Genomic DNA, 8,918 nt, shown 5'->3' on the forward strand with positions numbered 1-8,918 from the left:
AACATCCCTGCAAATAAATGCGCTCTGACCCTCATAAACATGACGCTCACTATGCAAACACGGGAGTCAAAAAGTCACTGCGCGCGTAATTACGCACGGGATTTGAGTTCCGAACGTACTTACAGTGAAGGTAATTACAAATAGAATATCTCTATTATTCTATTATTTGTATGGTTGAACATGTTCTATTCTGTTTTTGAATTTATTTCAATAGTTTGAACAGGTGAATTAAAAAAATGAGAAATGTCATTTAGAGTTCCTAAAACCCATTTGATATATACACATGCTATTGTGGTTTTGTTTCCTAACAGAACATAAATAGATGCACATAAATACCATGAAATCATCATGGGATTTTTGAATTTTGCATCTCACACTCACAGGTATGTGAAAAACTTTACATTTTCTTAATTGTACAGTTAAGTTTTTTGATTTTTTAAAAATCTTATTAGCCTTGAGTGGACAAAAATTGTATTCCAGTGGGTTTAGTAATACCTTAAACAACTCAAGTAGACGTGAAAATGTTAAATAGTTGTAGCAATTAAGTGAGACAGACAGAAAGTTTTGCAGATTGTGATATCTTCAACTAATAAAATGCAATTTATAAAACATAATTAACATCATGGTAAAATTACAAATTAAGACAAAAGAAACACGTGTTTCCTAATTGCAATTTATCACAAAACAAGTCTTGTGACACTAATACCTACAGTAGTCAACATATTTCTTTAATCAATGCAAACTACTTCCATTGATAAGAGATGGTGTAAACATTTATTTGCCCCCTAAAGGTTAAATTTGGGCCAGCAGGTTGAAGGTAAGTGTAACTGAGTAAAAGTAACTCGTTATTACTCACCTTGCTACGTTTGTGCCTTATGGTGGTTGGATTTGTTTGTGAGATAAGATTCCTTTTGAAGGCAAAAGAAGGTTTGAAGTTTTCACGCTCTAAAAAAAATCATTTTCTTTGAGCTTCACAGTCTGAACCATCAGCCTGTACAAAGTTTAGGAAAAGAGTATTTAAATAGGCTGGAATTATGCAGCGTTCCCTGATAAAACGATCTCCATGAAAAGCTCTAAAGGACCGATCAGTTAGTTGGAGAGGAAAGAAAACGTTTGGTTGTAAATGTTTTCCCTTCTTAATGTTCAAAATCTTGATTATGTTTAGAGGATGATCCATTTCTCAGACCAACTCATAAGAATCTGAGTTTTTTATTATTGCTGAGTTGCACTGAGACATTTGTAAAAACATATTATTATTGCATATTATTGCATTTATTTAATAATGGGAAGATCCTTTGTTCCAGAAATAATTGACAAAATCTCTAGTGGCTCATATGTTAGTTACCTTTAAATAAATATAATTGGATCATTTTTATATTGATTATTTTTTAAATTGATCATTGTTTCTAATCCACAGATTTCTGTTTCTGCAGGGAATGAATATTACAAGATAGATGCTCATCTCTTTTAGAACCTTCCCATTTGGCCGTACGAGGATCCAAGTTTGACTTGCACAATGCGAGGTACAGATGTGGGTGATTGGTTTCAAAACCCCCAGATAGCATGTTGCGCTCACCAAGTCTCCATAACAACCATTAGCTGTTATCTACATGCCACCAGTTGTTTGAAAGTGATATCATGAAAAACCTTCTTTTCTGTCCTTCCATCACAAAACACAAATATAAGCAGAGTTTGCTAAACCGATGTTTTAGTCAGATGACATCAGTATTTAGGTTTTTAACAATAAACGCAGAATTTTAGTGTGATGTAAGGCAAAGGATGAATATATGGAGATGCACCTCATGCCCACTGCAGTCCCTGTGTGATGGAGGATCTGTGAAATGAAGGGGAGCTTTTCTTCTAATTGCCCTGGAAACCTTTTGAGAATGCATGACATAACTATACTATTTGGAAATTTCAATAACAAATTCTTGGAATTCAACAAGTATTTGAAGGTCATGCATCACTGGGTCTATCAGTGGTGTTGATGATGCAAAACATATGCCAAAATAAACACATTAGGGACTCTTTATGAGACGTAAAAATAACCTGCTCCTATGGCTAGTACACCTTTCAGACCTGAATCCCATACAAAGCCTAAGAGCTTGGCAGAAAATTGAAACGATTCTATCCAAATTTAGTCTCAATATACATGCTGATTGCTATTGTTGTGATGTTTATTTGACCTCAACCATCTTTAAACAACATTAAACATCAATGGATATTTTTATACGAACATGCTTTATCCATTCTCTTTCTCTACAGAAATTTGTCTTGCTTAGAGACAAAATAACATGAAGAAAAAGTTCAGGGAGACCAAAAAAAAAGTACTGATTGTTCCTGGATTAGCCTTGTGAAGGAGGATGATTTTATTGATAGTTTTCTGGTTAAATAAGGATTGAATGAGTATAATAACATTGAAAGGAAATAATAAATCAAATCAGACCTAATCTGTTTTCTTAAATGCAATAAAAAAGTTAATATTTTAAGACTGTGGCTCTTTATATATATATATACACATAACAAACTAAGCTATTTTATCAATGCTTCAAGCTGCCTGATATTTTATGTACTGTGACTTTTCAGATCACTTCCCAGCCATGCTGACATCATCAAAACCTGGAAGTGACTGGCACAAGTTAGGTGAAACAACATTCTCCCAGTGTGAAAAAAAGTGAGTTAAAAAAATATTAGAACAGCAACAGAAATGTGCACATTAGTTTGGTCCTTAACACGCACTTCCAGAAAACTGCAGATGAAAATGCAATCCCCTTGCTTATCACTTTTGTTTTTTTATTCCTTCTAATGTAAATTTGTCCACTCATGCACAAAATACTGTCCCTTTCAGCCATTTAAGATAAAATAAGCTATACTGTCTTTACTTCCATTGGTGTTTGTCTTTTTATTAGCTTATGCTATAAAAACCATGATACAAGCATGAAATTAATTTATCTACAATTTGAGTAAATGTATCTTTGTTTTAGCCATGTCTGTGAACCTTAGGACTAATGCCTGTGAATTGTAAAACAATAAGGTTTCTATTCTATTCTATTCTATTCTATTCTATTCTGTCCTCAATCTAGTCGGTTTTCCTAGAACAGGAAGACTTTTTACTTTGCAATCTGCAATCATCTGTGCCTTTCATAGGTTTAAAAGGGGGTCAGAAAGAGACAGCAGGGGAGGAAAGGAGAGTCATGCGTGGATAGATGGGTTGGAAGGAGCAGCAAGCTGTGACTCTTGGACATGTTCTGGTGGGTGCGCTGAACCCCGGAGGCTGCAGCCACACTCGGCTCTTTGTTGTTTTCGTTCTGCACAGCCAGGCACGGTACTTTCCTGGGCCGGGGAGGAGGATTAGCGTTGCATGGCCTCCATCCCCAGCTGCACACATGACCAGCGCTGCAGGAAAGCCCCGCATGATGGCCCAAAAAGAGGTGCGTCAGGGCTGAAGGGAGCTGGGAGAGGCAAGGAGCGACCAGCTTTCTTTCGTCCATTACTGCAAAATGTTGTGGACTTTTTAAACACTAATCATTTAAAATAACATGCTTCTTTCTGGAAGTGCAATTTAATGTTGATTTTTCTCCCTAAAGCAATCTGTTCCCCTTTTATTATTACTACTTGTGCTGCAACATTTTTACCGCATTAGTTTATGTCATCACACTATTCTGTCAGTTTAGCAGCAATAAATTGCTCCCTTTGCAGCAAATAAAGTTTCCAAGGAAAATTCCCCGGGAGTCTCAAACCCAACACACATGCTTGACATGTTGGCTGATCTTCTGTAAAATAATACCCAAATTTATTTAGAGCATGTGGTCCAGCAACCGAGTATTTCACAACTCATCAAGAGATACTTCTTTTTTAAGAATAGCTACAGAATACTCGTAGTCAGCAAAGAGTAATCACTAAAAAGAAAAAAAAACAAACTTCCGCTTTAATTGTTTTCAAATGTTTGTGCCACTCTGGTGTTCACTCTACTACGAGAAAAGGATGTGGCTCCCACTGGAAGTAGCATGGCGGAACAAATACATTTTAAAGAGGCAGGCATTTGACTTGAAAGTGGTAATTTTTTTTCTTTCTGTCTGTCTCTAGTGCCCTTTATTTATTTTTGCTTTATCTCAGCAGGTGACACAAATATGGCAATTTGACTTTTCAGTATTGAAAATGCTTTTCTCTAGGTTAAAAATGATCAAACATTCAAATGCACATTTTTTAATCTGTGTAGTATTTTTTCTTAGATTTTTTTGTTTTTGTTTATTTGTACGTCTTTTCTTTTTTCCATAACTAACATTGTTATGATATGTGAATGTTGACCCTTCCCTTTTCTGTTTACGTACATTAATTTGGTCTTGCAATATTTGGTTCTCTATCTTGATTATTGTTGAAGGGGAGTTGCTATATGTTAATTTCTTTGTGTTTTGTTTCTTTAATTATGCTTATAATTTGTGTATCTGGATTTAGTACCAGTAGGTACGTGTTGTTTCTTACCCCTTGGTTCGTACTTTCTTTGATCCTTATTTCAGCTACTATTGCTCAAAAACAACCAGTGTTAATTCTAATATGTTGTCTTTTAATCATAGAGTCATAAGTAAAATGTGACTAAACTTAAGTCACAGTTTAGAAATCTGTCAGTTTTGACTTGCACGTTTAGGGCCTCTAACAGTGACATATTTCCCCCAAGCATGAAACTGAAATTATATTTTGCAATTTTTGTTTATTTCAAACAACTTTAACCTTTGCAAGCTCTTTGGGTCATTAGGGTCCGTTTTCACTTTTTATAACAGTAAAACAAATGGAAGTCATTATTTACAGACAAATGCCCATTCTTAGGTTAAAACGTAGTCAATTTGTGTTCAACTTGTGTTCTTTCTGGTTGAAGTTTCCGATAATCACAAAGCCTTAAGAATACATTTAAAGGTAAACGTAAATGTATAATAAAACTGTTCTATGTTTTTCTGAAATTGTTTTATTGCAGTCCCAAATCTTTAGAAATCTCTTTAAATCTTCCCAAGCTGGTGACTTTGCTTCTTATTGTGAGGATTTGGGTTTTTTCTGTGTTGTTCTGAGTTCTCTGTGTATTCATTTTGAGTTTTTCTGTGTCTCTGAGTCCCGTGTTGTCCTGTCTCTCCTTGATTGTTTCCCAGGTGTGTCTCGTTCCCTGATTACCTCCTGTGTATTTAGTGCCACCTGTGTCTCTGTGTCTTTGTCGGGTCCTCGTCTCTTTCGACGTCTAGTCTCTGTCGTTCTTTCCACTCATTACCAGTTGCTACCGGCGTTGAGCCCTGGCGTCCACTCAGCCGTGCTGCCTGTGTTTGTGGACTATTTTTGGACTGTTTGGACATTTATTTATCATTAAAACAACCATCAATCATTTCACCTGGGTCTCATAGCGTCTGCCTCACCACCTCACACCACTGCAATTCTTGACACCTACCTGCTTTTACACTTTTATATTATTTAAGTTTACAAACTCTAAGCATAACATGGTGCTTTTTTTCTACATAACATGGTGGTGGGGGGTTCTACCCATTTCATGCTATCAGCCATGTTCAAATTTTATAATTTCTTGATTCTCCTGGTCTGACATTAACCAGACCTGGTGTGGTTAATAAAACTGAAATAAAAAAAATGTGGTTAAATGCAGTTAATTCAATATTTATTATGAGGGACAATTATATTTTCACAAAGGACACTTTCACTTTTTCACTCAAATACAATTTTAATTTTAAAAGTATGATGAAAAAAAAGCAAAAGCAGAAGAAATCTGTAGGAAGAAATTAGGGAGCAAACATAGAAAAGTAAATTAAGACCCTTTGTTCTGTCCATTTGCAGTAATCTACTGCATTGGGCAAATACAACACAACATAAAGCAGTCAGGAATGAATCCCATCATGCTTTGTGTAAGGAAAACATAATGGAAAGTACACACAATTCCATTATCTGACTTTTATTTTGAAAACTGTTAACCATTCTTTCTTTTTAAAGTCAACTTCCTGAAGGTGTGGTTCACAGAATAATGAAATCACCTGGAGGAAATTTCCTAACCATCCACCTCATTGGGGCAGACCACTGGACTAAGAATGAGGATGGAAGTGTACTGAAGTTGAGGAAATTGACACAATTTTGCATCTTTAAAAATAAACTGTAATCATTATTGTATATTTAAGCTGTATTAGTTTGTCGGTTACCACCTGATAATGCTGTACGTTTGGTGCCACCACCGATTTTCATCTTCTTTGAGGGTTGATCATCGACAAACCTTTACATATTGAAAATTTGGTGGCGTCACACAAACACAAAGTTGATGAATTTCAAGCCTTTTTGCTCAAAAGAAATAAGCAAAGATTTCTTAGCAACTACGACAGCAGTCGATGTATACGACGCAACTGTAACTACCAAGTGAAATAACTTGATACTCAGTGGTGGAACATTACGTATGCAGAAGAAAATAGTTTGGGTGGAGGTGTGAAATGAGAGGAGGAAACAATGTAGATGTAGGTATAAAGTAGAGCTATAACATGATCAAGGAGCAAATTGTCCTGCAGCTGTAAATAAGCAGCAGATGAAGCTCCTTTAAAGGACAGAACTGTGCATGGAGCAGCATCTGTTAGAGTGAGCACATAAAGTACACCTCTCGGCTCCACCTGGAAGCAAATTGCTTGTGCTTTCGTAGATTGCCCTGAAGAAGATGCAACCTGCTGCAAATTGGCATTTCTTAAAGTACTGAGAAGGTTAGAATAAAAAATTAAAATGTTATTTTATCTAATTTACTCTTACATGTTAAGAGCACTTCCATAAACTTCTAAAGAGACTAGCATAATAGTGATTGTAGTTTTATGTTAAAATAGCTTTAAAGCATATGAGTGGACTTGAACTGACAGAAAAAAGGTTTTCATTTATTTATTTATTTTTTTGGTTTATACCAGCCCTGGATCTGGAAGACACCTTATTAATGATTAAGAGACTTTCAAGTCCTTCCACAGCTGTGCCAGGAAGGACTGTTAAAATCCACCAAGTGGTTTTTCAAGCTGGGGTCAGACGATGTTGGTTGCCAACAGGTCACTGGAGCAACTTGTGAAATTAAGGGGAATATCAAATGTGAAATTGGGGTTGTCTGCTTTCTGTCTACAGTTGAAACCATTTCTTTCATGCATTGTTTGAAACAAGGGCTCCACAGTGAGGGACAACAAGAAGGTCTTCAAATCTCAATATGGGACCTTTCTGCGTTGAGTTTGCATGTCTTCCTTCCGCACACATGGGTTTTCACCACAAAATGCTAAAACAGAATAATTGGCCTCTCTCTATTGAAGGTGAGGTTGAATGCTATTTATTTTTGGTGTCATTACTGAGCAGTGAACTTGAGCAACTTACCCTTTCATCAATTTGACACAAACAAAGTTATTTACTTTTACGACTAATAGAAGCCAAAGCCACAACAACAGCTGCATGTACTGCCACCTAAATGGTGTGACTACTTTCTCAAATGATCATGACTCACAGTAAACAGGAAAACACTGCCCCACGTGTCAGATCCAGCAGACCAGCTGTTGTAGAGACGGAAGTTAAAGGTTAGCTCGCCATCTAGTGGTAGACAATGTGGCATTGCATGTTTTTAAGCAATTGGGTTTTTTTCCTATTAAAACTCTTCTTATATTATCTTAGAAAACACCCTAGTGATTTAGTCTCTGTTATTATTTAAGGAAATAAACAGTGTCTTAATTTTATTTTAATAATGAATTCTCCAAATGATGCGTCAAATCTGGCTATTTGCCAAAAATATTTAAACTTCATTATCTCTTTACAGGATTTAGGAGGTGCTATTTTACGATAACTATTTCTTGTAAGAAATAGTTATTTATTCATCTTGAATCCAAACATCAACATTTGAAAAACGATCAGAATAAATAAGAATTTTCACTCAGATATTGTTCATTTTTCTTTAGATTTTCACATATAGTTCGGTCCATGCCTATTCTTAGAGCTATATAAAGCATTTCCTGTCTTTTTCTTCACTTTACCGTGACATATGAGTCTTTCATATTCTTAAAAAAAAAAGAAAAATCAAAGCTTCCAAATATCAAACCAGCTATCCTGCTGATGCAGCGCTGATCGCCCAGGGAAAATTCAATAAAAAACATTCAGCTCCTGTTTGTTTCTTTGTGTTGGACAGCAGCAGGGATTTTTAGTCTCCTGTGGTAAAACTTGAGAGTTTTGTCAGCTTTTTATTATTATTATTATTTTTACATTTCATAATCTCAAAGGAGCAGAATGTAGCACTGTGTGTTCCTCCTATAATAAGGGAATTTATTATGACACATCAACTATATCATTAAGAGAGAGAGAGCAAAAAAATGCCTTTGGTGCCGTTAAATTTCATTTCAAAACTATTTTACACTTGTTGGAAAAACTCCGTTCAATGTGTGAAATACCAGGCATGATGGAAAATCAACAAGGCAAAAACAAAAAACGGAACTCAAAACTGTTAACAAAAGCAGCTTTGTGGTCTCAGCTTTAATTGCCAAGAGCAATAATTACTAAGCATCACAAGCTCTGAAAAGTCCTCATGTTTCAGAGCAGCTGTTATGCGACTCACAGTAATGACCACACAGATGCACAGTTATTACACGTGTCTGGTAAGCTCAGGGTGGGGAGAAAATTTGTGGCAAAATCTTAAGTAAAGCTCAAAGATTTCCAACAGGTTCAGGTCAGAACTTTGACCAATCGTGGCACCAGATTTGGTGCTACAGAGGAGCTTCCTATATTCTTGATGGTACTGTGATGGGATGTCTCTCTATAACATATTCAACATAACCTATAGGCACCTAATGAATAGTGTGCCTAATGAATACAGAACATGGCAATCTCTGACACCATGGGAAAACAAGTCCATTGCAAACCATTTCTTTAGAGATAAAACTGGTCTG

At 35.9% G+C, this 8,918-nt stretch overlaps 1 long non-coding RNA gene across 1 annotated transcript; it reads left to right on the forward strand.

The window, feature by feature from the left end:
* The first annotated feature begins 1,423 nt into the window (after window positions 1-1,423).
* Window positions 1,424-3,636, forward strand: LOC114152744 (uncharacterized). The gene is made up of 2 exons (XR_003597220.1): window positions 1,424-1,523; window positions 2,587-3,636. It is a non-coding gene; the product is annotated as an uncharacterized LOC114152744 (long non-coding RNA).
* The last annotated feature ends 5,282 nt before the right edge of the window (window positions 3,637-8,918 follow it).

Source organism: Xiphophorus couchianus, chromosome 11, assembly GCF_001444195.1.
Source record: "Xiphophorus couchianus chromosome 11, X_couchianus-1.0, whole genome shotgun sequence".
NCBI classification, from domain to species: Eukaryota; Metazoa; Chordata; class Actinopteri; order Cyprinodontiformes; family Poeciliidae; genus Xiphophorus; species Xiphophorus couchianus.